Source organism: Triturus cristatus, chromosome 7 (assembly GCF_964204655.1).
Source record: "Triturus cristatus chromosome 7, aTriCri1.1, whole genome shotgun sequence".
NCBI classification, from domain to species: domain Eukaryota; kingdom Metazoa; phylum Chordata; class Amphibia; order Caudata; family Salamandridae; genus Triturus; species Triturus cristatus.
This window is the reverse complement of record NC_140590.1, coordinates 1103133664-1103156747: the sequence shown is the minus strand read 5'-3', so window position 1 is coordinate 1103156747 and position 23084 is coordinate 1103133664. Positions and strand designations below refer to the sequence as shown.

The following is a 23084-nucleotide window of genomic DNA, read 5'->3' as shown; positions in this document are numbered from 1 at the left end:
AGACTCACATATACTGCCTTTTACATATGTAGTTACTCACACATGTACCACTGAGACATCAATTCACTCACTGACACACCCATGCACACACTCACTCACCCATACACACAAAAACTGAGGCACCCCTACAGATACTCATGCAACCAATAAATAACCCATAAAGACACTCATGTAGGTACTCACCAACCCATGTAGCAGTTTACACAACAACAGACAGACTCATACAGACATTCACACAGTTTAGTCACTAACCAATGCATTCAGTAAGACACAATGAATCAATCACTTATACAGTCAGTTACACACCTATTAAATCCTCCACCCAGACACTTATACGCCAACTCATTCTTCAAAACACCTTGGCATTAACATATCTAAAACATATTTAAATTTTACAGAAACACACATTCACTGGATGATGCCATAAGTGATGTCATTTGAGATGTCATCAGTGATGTCATCAGTGATGTCACTGACTATGTCATGAGTGATGTAATATGTGATGTCATCAGCAGTGAATTGCTGGGGAGCGAGTTAGAGTTAGCTCCACTAACTGTAACAGACAAATTTCTCTGGTTTTGTACGAGTGAAATATCCAACTAAATATAACGTCCCTGAATCCTATGGTTTTTTCTGTGAATTTATAATATATATATATATATATATATATATATATATATATATATATATATATATATATATATATATATATGTGTATGTGTATGTGTGTGTGTATATATATATATATTATATATGCAGAAATGAAACAGAGAACTCTGGGTGGTTCTCAAGTTTAGGTGGAAAGCAGCTCCTGTATAGAAGACTCTCAACACCAGTGACACTCTAGATCTGCTCACCTCAAATGTCTGCTTTTCTCTCGAAGTCTTTAAGCATGGGAGGAGTACACTGCCATCCATACCGAGATATGGCCATTTTTACAGCAAAGTCTTTAAGCATAGGACTAGCACAGTGCTGTCCATGCCGAGCTACAAAATGACACAAGTCTTTTACCACTCCAGGCACAGTATTACAGTTTTGAATTCCTAAAATACCAACCAAGCCAACCTGAAATGAGTAAAAGCAACTGCTGACACAGTGTTATGCTCTTCTTAGAGCTTTTCAGAGAGGTATAGCTTTGTCCAGAAACATTTTGCAGCTATTCAATAAAAAAACAAAGGCTAAAGCTTAGTTATAGTATGTTTCAAGCAGCCTGTACATCAAAACAATTACCTGCAGATGCTTAACATAAGGATCATGAAAATCAGAACATGTCAATCATGCCATTATGATTCCAATATTAACATAATGGATAAGCACAATCCCAAAAATGAAAAAAAAATGAAAAAAGCCATCATCTCTGCTCAATCGCTCATGCCCAGCTCCATCCATTCTCAAAGTACATTAGGAGTCAGAACCTTAGAACACTCCAATAGGCAGTAAATTACTCACGGCTACAGCCAACAAGCGGCCTTATGTCTAAGATGTAGTAGCATTGTCTGTGAGGGAAAGAATTACATTTTGCCTGGCTAAATACTCATTCCATTGCTCCTTGACATTACATCTCCCATCCCGTGCTCTAGCATCTATCCAAACCAATAGCTCTGCATTTGCCCATGGAATCACTTCCCTTTGCTACACAATCATGGTAGGGGTGAGTGCACTCCTCCATGCCATTGTGATATGCCATTTTGCTCATACCAATGTCAACATTTGGAGACCCATCAGCAGTGTCATGAAAGCATCTGACACGCAGGCAAACACTGTCTGCCAGAAGAACTCAGTTGTTGGACACAGCCATACCATTTGGAGGAGGTGTGGATTAACCTGTTGGCATCAAGGAAACCTCTTCCCAGTGCCGTGGAAAACACTTTCTATTCTGTCTGGATAAAGGTATGTGTGGTGCAAATAATTGAATTACGTAAATCTAAACCTTGCGTTCGGCATAATCATTTTTATTGAACCCAACCTCCTCCATGTGGAATCTTGTAATTCCACATTTAATTTCTCCTCCAACTAGACCTTGAGCCCTGGGAACCTCTCATCAGTGCTGTGATCTTTGAGTGCCCTGCATGTATGTGAGATAGCCTGTCTGATTCCAGTCAATGTCAGCATCAGGTCCAGCGGGCCAGCAATCTGTGAAGGGTTCCCCTCCAATCTCCTCAGGTTCCCCACCACTCTCCTCAGTGCAGAGTACAAAAGGAACAGCCCTGGATCGAGTCCATCTCCGGCCATCAATTGTTCGAAAGTGCAGATACTACCATTCACTATTATATCCCCTGAGGTCTTCAACCCAACAGCTGTACAAGAGTCCACCGGGAAGGTCCTGGTTAAGTGTCTGTTCTGTGGGAGGGGCCAGAGTGGCAGGCCAGGCATATAAGGAATATTTTGTTTGCCCCAAAATATATATATCTTCCAAGTCCACGCTGGCATATTGGTGACTGCAGTATGGGGGGAAGTCAAAAGCCACTCCAAGGGTGAGCAGGCCCCAGAGTCCCTGTCAGAAGCTGTTCTGGGTTGGCCTCATCCAGTATCCATTGGAGGGGCCTCTGGAGTTGGACTGCGGCTTAACAGAACTTGTAACTGCTAGCTTCCAACCCAACATCCTCTAGTGTGGCATATAACGTCTCTAGTTTCACTTTATGCCTTTTATTCGTCCAGATCAAGGCGGCCAGTAACCACTGAAGGTCCACAAAAAAGGCTCTCTTCAAAATCACCTGCACCACTATCAAGAAATACGGGAGACACAGAAGGACTAAAATTTTAGCAATGGACATCTCTCACCCTAAGTGATAGAGGTTGTTGTGTCCAGAAGGGCAGCGATTGTCGCATCGAGGATCATGCCCTTCCCAGGTTCCCCTCCACCAGTTTCTGTCATACTTCCATAACAATGGGGCATCAGGGGTCTGCAATAATGGGAAGAGACATAATTTCCCCCAGTTAATTTGCAGTCCGGATATTTGGTCAAAGGTGTCTAAAGTCGACATTCACATGGGAGAATGAAAGAGTCCGCTTACAAATATTTTAGTATGTCATCCGTGTAATGGAGACTATGTTAGGATGGCCTCCAACTGTATATCCTCAGTCACGCACCCCCTTATGGAGCATAAACACCAGTGGCTCCATGGCCAGGGTAAACATCAGGGGGGACATGGACACCCATGACTGGTGCATCTCTCAATCCTGAAACTCTCAGAAACGAGCCTCCTACTGCGTACCGTAGAGATGGGGAGTTCATACAACACCTGTGTTCAGTTACAAAACTCCTGGACCAGGCCCGGCTTTCCAGGGCTGCCTGTATACAGTTCCAATCCAGGGTGTCAAACGCCTTCTCTATGTCAAGAGAGGCCCCTAATCCCTGATTATTTGTCTGGTGTGCCCAATCCATAATCCCAAATTACAGATGCAAGTTGAAAAACGTGTTCCAGCCTGGAATAAACTCATTCTGGTCTAAGTGGATTACTGTGTGGACCATAGGCATCAATCCATTGGATTGTGCTTTACTCAATACCTTATAGATAAGATTGAGTAAAGAGGGAGTCTATATGATGTTACCTCCAGGGGTTCTCTACCAGGTTGCAGGGGTACTTCTATTAAGGCTTCCCTCATGCTGCCTGACAATCTTCCAGCTTCTTAGCTCCACTATACATTTTCAACAGACAGGGCATGCCACGCCCGGTATGTGGAAGAAACTGATCCATGCCAGGTATTTTCCCTCTAGCTATCTGGTTAATAGCCAGGATAATTTCTTCCAGTGTCAGTGAGTCATCTAGTTCTTGTTTCAAGAGCGGGTCACGTCTCGGCATATCAAGGGGTCGTAGGTATGCCACTATGTCGCTGGGGTGTGTTGTCACTTGTGCACAGCAAATTGTTGAATAAAATGTCTCACATTCCCTGTTGAAGCTAACTGGGAATTCACCATTTGGATGGCCCATATGACAAATTGGGGTCACTCAGAGATAAGCAACCAGTCCAGTAAACTGCTATCCTTATCTCCCAGTTCATGTTGCATTTTTGTGAATTACCTGCAGTTGAAGATAGAGAGGCATTGCAGTGTCTAATGTCCTGTAGTGTATAGAGGCACTCCGGATCTGATTCCTATCGCTACTCCGCTTCCCTCAGTGGACCCCCCAGCTTGAGTAGTTCCCGTTGAAAACTCCTCCTAATGCCGAAATGTGATGACATACATTCCCCTGTATCGTTACCTTGAATTCATCCCATTTTACTCCTACATTTGTAGCTGTGTCTTTGTTTTCCATGATGTATTGAGTAATCTGTTCTACCACCTGTGTCCTGTATGGTATATCATCTAGTACCCTGGGCTGCAGTCACCACTTAGGTATCAGTGATGGAGCTCAGCCCCATCCAAATATTACCCACAATGGGTCCAATAATGTCCCTGCTAAATATTTGGCCCCTGTACAGGCAAGCTTCAGTCCCTTACTAGCATACATCAAATGAATACATGTGTGGAATACATTTAGATGAGAGTAATAGGAAACGTCATGGTGCAAAGATAAAGGGTATGCCACACATCCACAGCTTGCCTTTTCATGGGCCCACTGTTGCAGTTGTCTGGAGTTTATGTGCAATTGAGCAGTCGGTATTGGGGGAATCAAGCTGTCCAGTACCAGGTCTTGATCACAATTAAATCCCCACACCACAATGCCAGACCCATGGCTGACTGCAGGATTGCAGGAGTGAACCAGTTAAAAACCATGGGTTATCCCAAGTTAGGAGCATACAGTACCACCAATGTGAAGGGTTCACCATCCACCATACCCTTTACAATGACATAACGGCCCTTTGGATCAATCAGAGTGTGCCCGAAAACAAATGGAACTCCCAGAGCAACCCATAGTAGCTCCCTCTGGCGCATGCTGAATATGTGGTGCCCAACACCTGTCTCCGCCACCTTTTACGTAGCCTGATAAGTTTCTCCTTGATCAAGTGAATTTCTTGAGGGAAAGCAAACTGAGCAGTGCGCCTCCGCAAGTAGAAATAGATCCTATGACGCTTAGTAACATTTCCCATGCCCCTCACATTAAAGATCAAAACCATGTATTCTCTGAAGGTCTTGTTCTCCCTATTAAGTGCAGTAATGGCGCTACAAATCATCATTCAAAAAGTGAGCAAGACCACAGAGGACCTAAGCAGTAAAGCAAATGAACACCAACAAATAAACTTTCAACTATCATGGAACTGTTTCCCGCAACTCCCACTCCTTGGGTGCACCCTCAATCGGTCACAGCCATTTAACACTGGTAATTATTTGGCTATTACTACTGAGCTTCTGCACTGCTGGTGGTAATCTATCCCAGATACAAACACAGCCAAAAGCCTCCGCTGCTTCATCTCCCGCTATCATCATTATGTCGAAGCACACCCTCGCTCACAAATATTGGTGCAGGACTGCAAGTGTCTGCCCTTTAACCACTGCCTCTATCCCTCCCCATCCCCACTCTTGCACGCATGCCACTGCACTGCATGCTCAATGGTTAGGAAGAGCTATGGAATAAGAAAGGAAGAAGAAAAAGAAGACATATACCATACTCAAGTAGAATGAAATAAGTCCACAGTCAGTGGGGTGATCTACGGACCACTCCACAATTCCTCCGGCAGCTCCAGCACCAGTTTGTCTTCTCGCTGAGTCTCATTAAGGTCCTCAGAGTTCCTGTACATCTGGTCAAAGGCCAAGGTTTGTCCCACCACTGCTATCACCTCCACTACGCCCAAGCCAGCCTGCGCCTTGGAGGGACTGCCTCGTGCGGGCTACCTTTTTTAGTGGCTCATCTCATGCACCTCTGGGGCTGCCAGCCACCTTCATTATCCGATGGAGGTGTGCATTGTTGATCCTCCCTAGACTCAAGCCAAGACCACGTTTCCTCAGAAGTGGTGAAAAACAATGTCTAAGTGTCAGATACCACCCTCAACCTTGCTGGAAGCAACAACGTGTACGTGGTTTTCAGTGTGCGGAGCCAGTGATTCACTTCACAAAATGCATCATGCAGCTTGCGGACATCCATGGTGTAATCTGGGAAAATAGTGATCCTGCTGTTCTGCAGCATCCAGGGCCTTCAGCACAAGAATGCTACCACCGGTCTCAGAGGTGCCTGATGCTAGAGGGTGGCCACGTTTATAGGTACAGGTCCATGCTTGGTTCTTCTGCCCCCTCCAGCAGAACACCTACCCTGATATTATTCCATTGTGAGCATCATTCAAAATCATCTGCTCGGGCCGGTGGTTGTGCCACCTACTTCTGCAGCAACTCTATCTGTGCTTGATGATCTGTGACCGTGGGCTGGGCTATCTCCAGTGCCTGCTCCACATGCTGCACTCAGTCTTTCAGTTTTTTATGATCATCCTTCAAAAGCACCATATCAATTATAAAAGAGTCCAGTTTTGGTTCAATGGAGGACTTCAGGCTGCTGACCACCGCCAGCAGTTCTGAGAACTTCTGTGAAAATGGAGCTCAACCAGGGACAATGACAGTTCCACCACAGCCTGGGCCTGTGAGATATCACCACCTCTCCCTTACTGGGCTTTAGCTATTTGCGAAGGATAGTTAGTGAGTCCAGGAATACAGATCTAGCTAGAACAACCTGCATTATTAGGGGTATAAAAGTCCCCCCTCAGTCCTGTGGCACACAAGGGGGGGCCAAACTGCAGCTACAATCTCTGTGACTATGATGACATGTTGGTACATATAGCCCCATAGGCAGCAGGCCAGCCCAGGTACTTCAGGGTATATGCAGCACCGCACCTCACAATTTGCTGTCTCACCAGGTATTGGGAGGAGATGTCCTGAATGACCAGTGGGCAGGCAACAGTAACTATGCGTCCCCAATCCTCCAGGCAGCTGAGAGGGGGATAGAATCCAGTGACGGGTTATGCAGGACAGCCATAGGGCAAGCAGGGCAAAAAACAATTAGACACTTTCCTCTGGGCTTCAGCAGAGCCCCCACCTTCTGCAGCCACCTCATGCTACACTCAGACTCTATCGGGGAGGTGGTCTGCTCCTTCTGTCACCATCTCCATCACTTTCCCTGCAGGAGCCTCATTAAGCCGGCAAGCCCGCATCGACCACTACTGGCGTTCCCTGCTGGGTGAAGGATTTCCTTGGTTGTGCTCCGCAGCACAGCGTGCGCCGACCACCACATTCCCCAGGGATGAGGGTACACCTGTCAGAAAGCCCAATCTGCCACCTCTACCCTCCACCTGGATCTCCTCCTCTTTACAGTGTGGCTGGGCACAGCCGGATGCCTCAGTATCATCGTGGTCCCGGCCAACCATCAACCGGTTCCTTCATTGGTTCCAGCCTGCCATCTAGTGGCCACCCTCCTGTCACAAAACATACTCCTCCCCCGCGTCTAAGTGACCATCCCATTCGCCATCTTGTACACGCCCCCCCAAATCACCCGTCTAAATAATGCAGAATGAGTGTACTCCATTTTTCCCAGGAATGTTCTCCTGCCCATATCAGTTTTATTACTAAAGACCTCAAGTTATCAAAACACTAAAAGAACCTAGTACTACCATCCTAATATTGACGATACGAGACCAGCGAGGCTGATCCATTGGTCACCTTACTCAGTCAGCTTGTCAAGTGCTTCATCAAGTTAGCTCTTAATCCTGCCAATGCATTTAGATGTTCTCAGCGGTGTCACTATGGGGGTGCGGGGGGTGCGGACCGCACCGGGTGACACCCTCACATGGGGTGACACCCAGCAGGGCGCAGGGGGAGGGCGAAGGCAGTGTGGAGCGAGGTTGCCTGCCTCTGATCACCGAATTGTGGGCCCATCTTTTGAGCTGTCGGAAGGCCTGCGAAGACGACTTTCAGGAACAGCAGCTTTGTGAACAAGCTGAGGCCTCTCGCCTGCTTGCCCGGCAGTTCTTCTCTTACTGAAACAGTGGCTGCAAGACGGGGTTCTCACTCTCTTTCCTCTCCTTTCTTTTATTTGCTACCCTGTGAAATGGATCCAAAAAAGAAAATCACTTTTGCTGGAAAATCAATGTCGTATTTTTCTGACATTTAATTCCAAAGTGCAGCATCGGGAATAAAAGTTTAAAAATATGAAAAATAAATAACTAAATAAAGTAAGACAGAGTGGTAGCAAACTGGCCAGATTGATTTTATACACACCCGAACACATTAGCGCCACTTTTACAGAGTTTGCAGTGAAGCGCTATTTTTGTTGTCTTGGCTTTGTTTTCCCAGGGCTTGGAACTAGTGCACCAATCCTGGAGGTACTGCAATGTGACGATTGAAAAACAAAATTTGTACTGCTGCTCTGCATCTAGGGATGTTGTCTTTTTTTACCATACTGCTTACGTTTTGTAAGGATATAAGCAATGGTCATTGAAATAGGTCCATTCAGGGCCCTGTTGTTATGACCTTAACTTATCAGGCAAAAGCACTCACTGATTTCTGAACAGTGAGTGTAAAAACGTTAAGGTAACCATGTTGTTCCTGCTTACATTTCACATGGTTTGCAAAATTTTGCATTCCCTATGATTGTTTGCTTTTTCCAGGATGCTGTCACTTTTTACTTGTAGGCCACATATTGCTCTTGCCCAGTGCGTAATTTAAATTGAACCGCATCCAGGTGTTTATAGCTGGCAACAATTGGGTTGTAGTTGAAGGCAGTCTGAGATTTTCTCAGTGGGGCAGTATGGTGTTCAGTGGGGGAGAGGATGTGGCACTATGGCCAGAGCTGCTGAATTTGGAACTGGGGAACCAGGTTCAGCCTTAATAACCAGTCCACCAGGCCACTCTCCTGAGAGAGCACTATCTCATGCTAGACCTTAGAAGGCTTCGCAAGACATTAGAATCCCTGGTATCGTAGCACCAGAAGGTGGACCCTAGCATGACAAGTGTAGGTTAACCTTCAAGGCTTGTCCACCACTATTCATACTGAAGTTCACCTCCAGTCTTGCGGGCAGGCCTGTGAAGCAGCACACCCTAGAACAACAATGACCCTGTCACTGAGATCACAGGACCCTTGAGAAGGGCCAGCTCTAGGGCGGTGCAACTGGTGTGACCGCACCAGGTGCTGACTTTAGATGGAGGCATCATTTTTGCAAGTATGTTATGGTTTTAAAGGCGCTTGCTGCCTCCTTCCTGGCCTCCAGCAATTTTCAGTAACAATAAAAATGTCATGATGATCGGAATTTTGTCTAATGGAAGATTTGGCTCATGGAAAGGTAGCTCAGAGGGTTAATGTACCTGCTGCAAAGAACATGTACCATGCAGATCACAAAGTGCACATAATGTAAATAGGCCAGTGGGCTACTGCTTTTGTCAGAGAGATCCTTTTGTTACTTGCAGTTTATAAGTTAAAATCCTAACATAGAACAGTGAGCTATTAACTGTCATTTACTCCGCAGCAACACAAGTCACATTTTTTATTAACTTTTGATACGTTTGAGCTACAAACAATTTATTAGTTTAAATGGTCAGATCATGCTGCAGATCTTGCATTATGAGGTAACTATGGAAGAGCCATTATTATTTAGAAAACATTTGCAAACTAGGATTGTTAGCCATTCATGTTTGAACTGCTGTTTTGGAAAAGGGAGAAGTGCTGATGACAGAAACTCCATGGCTCGGAGACAAATGGCTTGTGCTTCCACATTTTATCGTATTTGGGGACATTCTGTGATTCAAAGCATATCCCACTTTGTGAATACGTTTTACTGTCAATAACTCATTAATACCTTAAATATTCATGTGTATCCATTGGTTGATAAAACTGGGCAGTGAAACCAAACAAATAAAAAAAATTGGGATGTTTGCGCATTCTGGCCACACCTAGGGCTCCGCCCACTGATCCAATCCTTGGATTATTCCCGCCCTCTGATTCTCCACCCACAGTTCCCCTACTTTTTTACCTCCACTTCGACCACTGATATATAGTGTTGCTGGATAGTGGGAACATCACACCAGTACAAAGTACCATACCTATGATATTATAAATTCCAATAAACTGTTGACCAGCAGGCAGCCCACTGTACAACCTGATTAATGAGTCATTATCACACTGTTGTTAACAGGCACATTTTGTAAATATAGGACCTACATTTACAAACGTTACTAAGGATTCTGTATGGTCCCGTTATTTGCCAACTGTGTCCACTGACGGACTCGGAGCGGAGGAGGTCCATGCGGTAAGTCGTGAGGGGGTGACACCATGAGTTACCCGCACCTGGTGACACCAACTATAACAAAATGTAATCTGCCTAGAGAGAAATGTTGATGCACATTTTGAGAGGGGAAACAACCATTATAACACAGTCATTACAATGCACTACCTTTACAGTGAATCTGCATTTACATTGCATGCATTACAGCGCAGACATTACAACACATGTCACTACAACACATGCCATTACAATGCATACCATTACAATGCATGCCATTACAATGCATTTTAAGGTAAGTAATGGAGAATTTTGTTGTTTTAGGGTAGGTATGGGTTTTGGGCTACATGGGAATAGTAAGTTTTGCCTCTACACTATCCAACACTTACCCTACTGTTGCACTCACTGGAGTGAGAATAGTAATTTTTACCCTTACACTATCAAACAATTACCCTACTGTTACCCTAAAAGTATTAATGGTATGTGTTGTAATGGTATGCATTGTATTGGAATGCATTGTGAATCTAATTTCTAAAAATGCATTGTAATCATAGGGATTGTAAAATCATGCAATGTAATGGTAGTTGCGATGTAAAAACCACGTTGTAAAAGTATGCATTTTAATTGTTTGCATTGTAACGTCATATAGTCTTTGCGAGTTGTGTTATTTTAATGCACACACTAGTGGCTCTGTTGCCAGTGTCAGACTGACCTATTGACAGATCAGCATGTGGGCAGGCTGTGTAGCTGTTTGTGGGCCTGTTTTATGGCCCTGTGTGTTGGATTTTACGTTATAGTCCCTAATATTACCACAAACATTTCCCATAGCAAACACAAATGCATGCAGTGTCCAATACCTTGCAAAATACCCATACAGCATGACGTTACAAGTTCAAAACTGGCATGATTTCCAAAGGTGGCACTATATTTTATCTATCTGATTCGCTTTGCGTGTCACTTTTATTTTGTTGCCCGGGCCTCTTTTTGGTCCTAATCTGACCCGGTCTGTAGCTAATGCATAAAAGTGCGGACAGTGAGCAACAATGGTGAGTTTCTTGCAGCATAATATACACTTGAGGAAAAGCCCCATTATTTTTGTTTCTGGCGCTGGGGATAAAGTACAGGAGTGAGATCCAGGACAAAATCAAATCTCCCACTCTTGTTATTCTTAGCACAGTGTGTATATATATCCACATTCAAGCAAGGTTGAGGTTCCAAGTTTGTCTAAAAGAAAAACAACTCCAAAGCAGAGACTGGGGATTTATAAGAAATAACACAAGACTACAATGTACTAAATTCCTGTACACCTTCATCAAGGAAGGTGTTTATTATATCAAGAATATACCCTGTCAACATTTTAGGTTACTAGGAACATATCTTTATGTTCCCATTATAACTTTCTGCCACATCAAATAATTATTTCAATTTTTGGGAAAGGTAAATCAGCATGGGGGTGAATGTGGAAGTTAGAAGGAGACTGCCAGAAGGTTATGTTCATTGATACAGTGGGAAATTATTTTGAAGAGTTAATTCTGTCAATCTTGTCCACAGAGACTATTAAAGGACACTCAACATGCCTCTTACTTTTAAATTAAATAATCATATCAAACACATCTATAAAGTCCATCATAAACCTTTCTTGGTGATGTATTCTGTTGTTTAATCAGGTTGCCAGTATGTTCCACTCTCATCCTTCCTCAGTAGATGGAATCACAGCACAGCAGGCCAGAAATGTTGGCATTGAAATCATCAGCTAACAAAAACAAATCATTAGCACAGTATTATTACGCACCCGGCCAACCTTATGTCTATGCCAGACACGTCTGACAGCTGTATAAAATGGATACATTGAGAAGTTCTAAAATAATTGCTGTGAAAGTTGTCATGCAAGATCATTTTTCCAATGGTAATTTTTAATATAGTATACTGTTTTTGTTAATACTCACAAGTCCAACTTTAGGAAAGAGTGTGCAGCAACACAGTGCAAATGCTGAAGCCACCTTTAGCTCAACCCAAAGTTGAAAGTGCAACTAAAATAAATGATGGATACCGTCTATATGTTAAGGTGTGGTGATCTATGGCTGTGAGAGCAACATAATATCAGTGACCCACCAACATTATCTAGTTTAGATTATCCTGCAAAATACTGTAGTAAAGCGGGTGGTGTTGGTAAGGACAAAATTGTTTGGGGTATCATTATATTTAATTTTATTGTTGCCTTTGTACACCACCCAAAGGATTAATAGAGTGCATTTTCACTCATCCATAAAGAGGCAGAGTCGACATGTTTCAGAACTACAACATATATGCCTCTTTTCACAACTAGTAAGTGTCCCAGTTTGTAAGTGCCCAGATGGTATGGAAAGGTTTGCCTTTAGCATTTGCAGAAAGCTGTGAAAATTAGCTATATTCCACAAGTAATGTATAGACTGCTCCTTTCTCCATAGGACCAAAACTTCTGATGTATATAGCAGAGAAAGATGAAAGGCTTAATTTGGTCAAAAACTGGTTGTCAACTGGAGGTTAACACCAGCCAAATGTGGTTGAGATGAGAAAAACACAACTATGATACCAGCAATGCGATGCAGCGCGCGCAACGAAATTCGTTTTATTAAATGTTTTCGTAACTTACCTGAAATCAGCCATATGCCGCATTTTGCAACCCCCCACCCTGCCCCTCCTCTGCACCACGTCACCGCCCCACCAACACGCCCTGCACGGGCCGTGGCTGTATGATACTGTTCAGAACTGTCAGTGTGGTTTTCAGTGACCCCAGGCATAGAGCTGGCTAACTGAGTTTGAATGGCTGCGGTAGTCACATCAGAAAGAGCAGTCATCTTGTTTTGGGCCTGACTGCCAATATAAAGATTGCAAGCATTTCTCTAACCAATCTCAGGGCAATTTCCATGAACTAATCGAGTTTCACCACTCTTTCACATCAGACATTGATCAGATCAAATATAGTCCACTACCCGGAACACAGATGACTGCCGTGAGGAGTTGACAGCATACACGCTTCGGATTACCCTAAAGACGCGATCTCAGTTTTAATCACGTTCCCCCTCAACCTAACGAAATTCACCACCATTGGTCACTATAATAATTCTTGAGTCCAGCACCTTGGGACTTTTTTCTAGCTAGCCTGTGAGCTATTTCACCAGCAGCGCGGTCAACATCTATCTTCTTTGGTCATATTAAAGAACACTGCTGTGGCATGCCGGAGAACCTCTGAACCGGCAGCCCGGCGTTCCTTCAAGATTAACTGTGCACAGATACTGCTTAGGCCCAGTCGGGTTGGAATTATCACCGGCAATGCGAATACAAAGATTTAGACTTCAATATTCAGCCCTGAGGAAGTCGCGGAATTGCTTTCCACATGCGACGAAACACGGGTTGGCTGGTTTCTGTTGTGGCTTAATGAAAATCGCATTAATGAAACAGCAACACTACTGCAGCATGATTATGGATCGTTCTTGATTGAATCAAATTGTTGTAATAATATTACATACTGTTTATTATCTAGTTGTGTGCCTAGGTCTTGTTAGAAAATTGATCAGAATAAATTAGTTTGTTCAGATATTTAAAAACATCCAATAAAATAAAAAAAGACAACAACATACATACACTGTTCTAAATGAATAATAAATCATTTCAAATGTTCAATAAACATCAAATTAAAACAAAATTGTTTATACCTGCTAGAAATGGTTCCAAGTCGTGACATCTCCTATTTTGCATAATCATTGCCATCAGGCAAGTGGTGTGACGTGACCTTTTATACAAATTAAACCACGTGACATTATACAAATTCCATGTTATATAAATTCAACATCATATGAATTTTTGTGACTTGCGCTGACTTGATGTTACCTACATGCTATACATAGAATAAATAACATACCATACCATAATGTAACGTCAACATCAACCATTTTTGCGAGCGCAAACTGTGCGATTCGCAAAAAATCGTCCGTTTGCATCCGCAATAAGGGCTTCTGCGATGCATTAAACTGTCAGCCTCTCACAATTTGAGAAATCGCAATTTTTTTTAGATTTCTTAAATTGCGATTGCATTTAAGGAATCACAAATTGCTAATCCTTAAATGCAATGCATGATGGAATAGCAAATTGCAAATTTGCTAAATGGGGGCGCAAATTACCATCAATTTGTACTTGATGGTAATTTGCAAAAACTTTTAAAAATGCCTTAAAGTGCTTTTTTCAAAGTTGTAGGTTACACTCACACATGCTTTTGGGGCATGTGTATGCGCAGCATGTGTGCACAGGTCAATTTCAGGGTGCAACAGGGTGTCCTTTTGACTCCCTTGCACCCTTGAAATTGCACACGCAATTTGCGAGTAACATTGGTACTCGCAAATTGCGTATGCAATCTCCCATTCATGAATAGGAAGGCATTCCTTATTTGCGACTCGCAATTTGCGAGTCACAATTAAGGAATGTTTAGAAATCGCTAATTTCATAGCGATTCCTACATGCATTGGCTTTTGCAATTGCTTAATTGCGATTCCTTAATATTCGCAATTAAGGAACCGCAAAAGTCTACATTGATGCATGTGCCCCATAAAGTTACTGTTTAATGGCCACCACAACAACATCAGGGTTCTGCTGTTTAATGGGTGGTTAAGTCACAATCAAAGGGAATAAATCACGTGTGTCAGTTTTTCAGAGTCAAAATGTCTCCGTCAAGGGTGCAGTTTATGTTTATACCCCGTTCCTTCAGTTAGATGAGCAGTGTCATTATCGGGTCTTAATCACCTGGGTTCTCCAGGTAATCTGTTGTCCTCCACCAGGAGGGAGACTGTTTGGTTTAGGAAGCCTTAAGTGATAGGTAGATAGTGAAAAGTGTGAGTTAAACTTACCTCAGTTCAGGTAGGAAGTATTTTATTAGTCAGAAAGGAATAATATTAAAAAAGAATAAAAATTGAGCTTTAGTTGACGTGTTAGTGATCCAGAGCACCTAGTGGTTGGTTGACCTGTTTTGCCCTAGGTCGCCCTTGTGGTTCAGGGGGTCTTCATCAGGATCAGTGTGAGAGTGACTTTTTGGGGGATCGCTCAGTGTGTGTAGGTAGATTGACTTACGACTCTTCGTCTGTGAGCTTGATTGCTCAATCTCTGACGGTGTGTTATAGGTCCAGACTCTGCCCATAAATATGGACGACAGAAAAACAGAAAAAGACACTACATTCTGACTACATGCAATGATAGGTACTGTCTTGCCCAATGTGGTGCTACAATGAATAAAAACCTAACTAAGGAGCAGGGGTGCACATACAGACTCTAGTAATCTTGCAAAGGATTTGTGAATATACTCTTTATGTATCCAATGTTGTATTGGTGTCCTCTAGGAGCCTCACAAATTGTTGTTGGAAACAACGGTGTCATCATAAATGAAGCTGTGTTTGACTAGGGTGGCTAGAGCAAAGGGAAAAGGGAGCGTATAGGCAGCACCCCCGATGCTTGGTTAATTCAGAGAATAACACAGCTTCCCATCTTAGTACGCAAATGTTAGGTGATTACACACCCCGCTGTCAACAGCGGACTATCGCTCAGAGGCAAGAACAATATATGGCTTGGACATGCCCAATCGTTTTCCTCACCTCATGTAAGCAAAACTGCAGGGTAGAGGTGTCACTGTGAGGCGGCGTTTTGTGAATAAATATAACCTCTTCAGGGCTGGGACAGACAGAACACTGCCCTGTTCATAAATGTTGCGAAGGACTGAACACACGCTTTTATGAGCGGGCTGTCACTTTAAAAAGCCACTTATAGACTGAAGAGTCTCAAGGCAACTTACATGTGTGTTAAACCGAGTGCTTGCTCCCCTCCCCCCGTAAGTGTGTGCGACCTTAATTGGGTTAAGCCTAAATGATGATGTTTATTAGGGAACTGAGTCAAACACACTAAGAACCCGGTTTCATAAGTGCACACGACCCAAAGTTCACTCATTTGCAGGTGTGCATTCACAGGGCTAGAGCGTGAACTAAAAATGACAATCTCTTCAGTAGGCAGCATGCACACTACCACTACAAGCCATCGATCAATCTAAACAAATACAAAGGCTGGTATATTAATTTTCAGATCAGGACACATTTCCTAAGATATCCGGTTAAATGCCCCTCTGAACTGTCATTCCCTGTCTAATGTATCAACTTGATGAAGGGCAAAATTATGCCAGCTTATGTTGACACACCATGCACAAAGAAGTCTGCTATCACTGCATCAGTTGGTTTTACAGTGATCTGCTTAGAGGGGTTTGCATTTCATTCATACAGTAGTAAGTTATTCACCATTGTCTGTTTTTCTCTCTTGCAGGGTAGCACTGCCCCTGGTCTTCATGCTACTTGATGAATTCTGCAACAACGCTGATTGGTGGAAACAGGCCCTTTCCAACTTTCTACACAAGGGATCAATTTCTCTTTCTTCGACTTAACACGTTATTCTCTAGGAACCTCTTGTGATTCTGCTATTCCTTGTGCCACTTTTCCAATAAAGTAGAAAGAGCATCACAGTCACTGTCTCGACTCCATCATTTATTAGATCTAGGAGGATAGACTGAGCAGCCAGAGACTGCATTTGAGAGCGGACGTTGGACTTTTACGCAAACTTTGTAAAATATTACTATCAGTGGTAAGAAACCATCCAACACATCATGGTTGTTCAGCACTGTTCCTTGTGGAGGCGGGAATTCTTCTGCCAGTTTCAGCTCTACAGACATTGCTGGGGTCACTTGGGGACTTACTGAGCAGAGAACCTTTACAATACTAGCACAGCTACTGGGGGGATTCTGAGCCAATTGCACACCAGGAAACACATTCAAACTGCACCGCACAGCCAATAGGACTGGCCGTCACACTGTTTATTAGTGGATATGTTAGTTAAAGTAGAGTAAATCTAACTGCCAAATAAAACAAACATTGTGTTATAGCTCTTAAAGTGAAGTGATTAACATAATGACCTTGGCATAAAGCAGATGAATTCATGATAAAATACAGTGCCTAAAGCAAGATGAGGCACTTTTATCACGTGTGTATTAAAACAGCAAACTTAAAAGAGGCACTGCTTAAACTGTCTCCGTACCATGCAGAAAAGAATGACATTAACCACACCTATTTTCATCAAAATCTAGATATTCAAATTAAAATCTTTTGTGATCATGACAATATGTAGCACGTCATACGAATACAATATGTTTTTACCAAGTGTGCACTATGATAACAACTGCATGACAGGTAATAGTTCAATTATATCTGTAGACAGCAAGGTAAAAGCATATACACTGCCATATTATTGCTAAGAAATTCAAACATCCAGCTGTTACCAGAGGAATAAGAACAGGATGATGAATTAGAGCGGGAAAAATTAAAGTAGGTTCTAAAAATGGGCTGAACAACAACAAAAAAACACAACCGCCACCATTAAATGCTTTTTTGCAAGTAGAAAACAGTACAAGTGAGCACAAAAACCAAGAAGGCATTGCCACTGTATCATAAAGTATTAAAATCTAACGTTATATTTTCATATTAAAAGTCATGCGCTTCACATTGCCTAAGATAGGAACACGAGGCGCTTTCACCATCCATGCATTGGCGCTGCAGCATCGACAGAGGCACTTGCTAACATGTTTGCTTGCAAAGTAGAGACGAGGAAGAACCCTGACCGATAAGTGCTATTGAAAGTCAAGCATTCCGCGGGTGATGGAGCCGGCCAGTCTGGAAAGCATCAGTGCTCATCTGTCACCCAGCTCCGAGATGCCCTTCGGGTTGAACGTGAGCTTTACAAATGTTTATATAGATTTAGGTAAAGTCCGACACAGTTACGTTTTTTTCAAAAGTGCTTCGCCTGGACTACTGTGTAAACTCAAGCAACCGTTTGGTGCATACATACATGTTTTGTAAACAATTTCAAAAAGTGAGCAGTACAGTTGCCAGTAACATGCCATATATCACAAATGTCTTCACAAATTACATCTTAAAACATGGTTGTTCTCTAAATTGTTCCGAATGTTCCCTCCTTTCCTCTTGAGGTAAACTTAGAAATGTCTATTTCATGGTCCGTGACTGGCTACCCTCCCCTCCCAGCTTCCCACACCACACCTTGAAGGATTGACATAGGCAAGTTGTCTTTGGAAGGCGGGGGGTCAGGGACCCCCCGGCCGTATTTATTATACAAAACAATAAAGGATGAATATCAGCATTACATCAATATGTTAAGAACCGCAAAATTCATAACATTAGATCTACAGTATTGAAGACAAATATCAAAGGCTAACCTTAACAAAAGTCTAATACAGCGTGTTTCCTATCCGAATCTAACATCCTGCCTGAATTTTGCATTCTAACATTTCTGGCCCGACGGCAAGGTCGCTAACCGGTGTCAAGTCCTACTAGCCACGCCCTTACCTACAGGTGCGCATGTGCGACAGGGGACCGCCTACCCCGCCGGCATCGTGAACTCCATTTAACCAACAAGGAGGGCCCTTACACTCTGCGTCATTTGCTGACGTCATGATGTATGTGCGGGGTGGCTACCAGCCTAAGGAAAGCGTGATTCCCTCCCCCGCATCTTAAGCAGCTAGCGGATATTCCTGCCCCTGAAGTTCTAGGAGGGACCAGTGGCCCCTCCCCCTGGGCCGCCCCCTCCGTGGATGGTGACGCCCCCCCAGGACCTTAAACTGCTGCTCACCGATCATGACATTACCGCCTGACCAACCCTAATAAATACGACGATGAACCTAGGGAAAAAGGGAAAAGAACTCGCTAAAGGACAACTACACTAACTAAAACCAGACCATAGTAATACAAAGCATGCTGTACTAATGGGAAAAAAGGCCTAAGTACACACAATATTACACTTTTAATGACAACATAATCACAGCCATAACGCGAAAAAGGCCTAAGTACACACAACATCCATATTTGATCACAACCAATCACAGCTAAAAAACGGGAAAAAGGCCTAAGTTCAGATATGACCAAGGAGAAAAATGGGGGCCTATGTAAAACCATACAATCACGTCAACTTCCTACACATGTAACGGGAAAAAAGGCCTAAGTCAACTTACATAGTACCTTCGACTAGCATTGTTTTGTAGCTTGTATTTTAGGGCTGGTGGGTGGGGAAAATTAAATGCCCCGAACGTGGGGCACACGAGGTATGCGGGGAGCGAGCCAGGGGCAAGAGGGCGCCCAGCTTGCTCCTCGGGCCTCTTAAGGAGCTGTGCCACCAGTGGGTGGCCGGCCCAGTCGGCCCGCCCCCCCTCCTATTTTGCATATTCATTGCCATCAGGCAAGTGGTGTGACGTGACCTTTTATACAAATTAAACCACGTGACATTATACAAATTCCATGTTATATAAATTCAACATCATATGAATTTTTGTGACTTGCGCTGACTTGATGTTCCCTACATGCTATACATAGAATAAATAACATACCATACCATAATGTAACGTCAACATCAACCATTTTTGCGAGCGCAAACTGTGCGATTCGCAAAAAATCGTCCGTTTGCATCCGCAATAAGGGCTTCTGCGATGCATTAAACTGTCAGCCTCTCACAATTTGAGAAATCGCAATTTTTTTTAGATTTCTTAAATTGCGATTGCATTTAAGGAATCACAAATTGCTACTCCTTAAATGCAATGCATGATGGAATAGCAAATTGCAAATTTGCTAAATGGGGGCGCAAATTACCATCAATTTGTACTTGATGGTAATTTGCAAAAACTTTTAAAAATGCCTTAAAGTGCTTTTTTCAAAGTTGTAGGTTACACTCACACATGCTTTTGGGGCATGTGTATGCGCAGCATGTGTGCACAGGTCAATTTCAGGGTGCAACAGGGTGTCCTTTTGACTCCCTTGCACCCTTGAAATTGCACACGCAATTTGCGAGTAACATTGGTACTCGCAAATTGCGTATGCAATCTCCCATTCATGAATAGGAAGGCATTCCTTATTTGCGACTCGCAATTTGCGAGTCACAATTAAGGAATGTTTAGAAATCGCTAATTTCATAGCGATTCCTACATGCATTGGCTTTTGCAATTGCTTAATTGCGATTCCTTAATATTCGCAATTAAGGAACCGCAAAAGTCTACATTGATGCATGTGCCCCATAAAGTTACTGTTTAATGGCCACCACAACAACATCAGGGTTCTGCTGTTTAATGGGTGGTTAAGTCACAATCAAAGGGATAAAATCACGTGTGTCAGTTTTCCAGAGTCAAAATGTCTCCGTCAAGGGTGCAGTTTATGTTTATACCCCGTTCCTTCAGTTAGATGAGCAGTGTCATTATCGGGTCTTAATCACCTGGGTTCTCCAGGTAATCTGTTGTCCTCCACCAGGAGGGAGACTGTTTGGTTTAGGAAGCCTTAAGTGATAGGTAGATAGTGAAAAGTGTGAGTTAAACTTACCTCAGTTCAGGTAGGAAGTATTTTATTAGTCAGAAAGGAATAATATTAAAAAAGAATAACAATTGAGCTTTAGTTGACGTGTTAGTGATCCAGAGCACCTAGTGGTTGGTTGACCTGTTTTGCCCTAGGTCGCCCTTGTGGTTCAGGGGGTCTTCATCAGGATCAGTGTGAGAGTGACTTTTTGGGGGGATCGCTCAGTGTGTGTAGGTAGATTGACTTACGACTCTTCGTCTGTGAGCTTGATTGCTCAATCTCTGACGGTGTGTTATAGGTCCAGACTCTGCCCATAAATATGGACGACAGAAAAACAGAAAAAGACACTACATTCTGACTACATGCAATGATAGGTACTGTCTTGCCCGATGTGGTGCTACAATGAATAAAAACCTAATTGAGGAGCAGGGGTGCACATACAGACTCTAGTAACCTTGCAAAGGATTTGTGAATATACTCTTTATGTATCCAATGTTGTATTGGTGTCCTCTAGGAGCCTCACGAATTGTTGTTGGAAACAACGGTGTCATCATAAATGAAGCTGTGTTTGACTAGGGTGGCTAGAGCAAAGGGAAAAGGGAGCGTATAGGCAGCACCCCCGATGCTTGGTTAATTCAGAGAATAACACAGCTTCCCATCTTAGTACGCAAATGTTAGGTGATTACACACCCCGCTGTCAACAGCGGACTATCGCTCAGAGGCAAGAACAATATATGGCTTGGACATGCCCAATCGTTTTCCTCACCTCATGTAAGCAAAACTGCAGGGTAGAGGTGTCACTGTGAGGCGGCGTTTTGTGAATAAATATAACCTCTTCAGGGCTGGGACAGACAGAACACTGCCCTGTTCATAAATGTTGCGAAGGACTGAACACACGCTTTTATGAGCGGGCTGTCACTTTAAAAAGCCACTTATAGACTGAAGAGTCTCAAGGCAACTTCCATGTGTGTTAAACCGAGTGCTTGCTCCCCTCCCCCCCTAAGTGTGTGCGACCTTAATTGGGTTAAGCCTAAATGATGATGTTTATTAGGGAACTGAGTCAAACACACTAAGAACCCGGTTTCATAAGTGCACACGACCCAAAGTTCACTCATTTGCAGGTGTGCATTCACAGGGCTAGAGCGTGAACTAAAAATGACAATCTCTTCAGTAGGCAGCATGCACACTACCACTACAAGCCATCGATCAATCTAAACAAATACAAAGGCTGGTATATTAATTTTCAGATCAGGACACATTCCCTAAGATATCCGGTTAAATGCCCCTCTGAACTGTCATTCCCTGTCTAATGTATCAACTTGATAAAGGGCAAAATTATGCCAGCTTATGTTGACACACCATGCACAAAGAAGTCTGCTATCACTGCATCAGTTGGTTTTACAGTGATCTGCTTAGAGGGGTTTGCATTTCATTCATACAGTAGTAAGTTATTCACCATTGTCTGTTTTTCTCTCTTGCAGGGTAGCACTGCCCCTGGTCTTCATGCTACTTGATGAATTCTGCAACAACGCTGATTGGTGGAAACAGGCCCTTTCCAACTTTCTACACAAGGGATCAATTTCTCTTTCTTCGACTTAACACGTTATTCTCTAGGAACCTCTTGTGATTCTGCTATTCCTTGTGCCACTTTTCCAATAAAGTAGAAAGAGCATCACAGTCCCTGTCTCGACTCCATCATTTATTAGATCTAGGAGGATAGACTGAGCAGCCAGAGACTGCATTTGAGAGCGGACGTTGGACTTTTACGCAAACTTTGTAAAATATTACTATCAGTGGTAAGAAACCATCCAACACATCATGGTTGTTCAGCACTGTTACTTGTGGAGGCGGGAATTATTCTGCCAGTTTCAGCTCTACAGACATTGCTGGGGTCACTTGGGGACTTACTGAGCAGAGAACCTTTACAATACTAGCACAGCTACTGGGGGGATTCTGAGCCAATTGCACACCAGGAAACACATTCAAACTGCACCGCACAGCCAATAGGACTGGCCGTCACACTGTTTATTAGTGGATATGTAAGTTAAAGTAGAGTAAATCTAACTGCCAAATAAAACAAACATTGTGTTATAGCTCTTAAAGTGAAGTGATTAACATAATGACCTTGGCATAAAGCAGATGAATTCATGATAAAATACAGTGCCTAAAGCAAGATGAGGCACTTTTATCACGTGTGTATTAAAACAGCAAACTTAAAAGAGGCACTGCTTAAACTGTCTCCGTACCATGCAGAAAAGAATGACATTAACCACACCTATTTTCATCAAAATCTAGATATTCAAATTAAAATCTTTTGTGATCATGACAATATGTAGCACGTCATACGAATACAATATGTTTTTACCAAGTGTGCACTATGATAACAACTGCATGACAGGTAATAGTTCAATTATATCTGTAGACAGCAAGGTAAAAGCATATACACTGCCATATTATTGCTAAGAAATTCAAACATCCAGCTGTCACCAGAGGAATAAGAACAGGATGATGAATTAGAGCGGGAAAAATTAAAGTAGGTTC

At 43.0% G+C, this 23084-nt stretch overlaps 1 protein-coding gene across 1 annotated transcript in view; it reads left to right on the top strand.

The window, feature by feature from the left end:
• LOC146811159 (uncharacterized) overlaps positions 1–16666 on the top strand; it is a 183580-nt gene extending 166914 nt beyond the window's left edge. Inside the window, exon 9 of the mRNA XM_085618220.1 lies at positions 16471–16666. The gene's annotated coding sequence lies outside the window, so the exon portion shown is untranslated. The remainder of the gene's footprint in view (positions 1–16470) is intronic.
• Positions 16667–23084: the final 6418 nt, after the last annotated feature.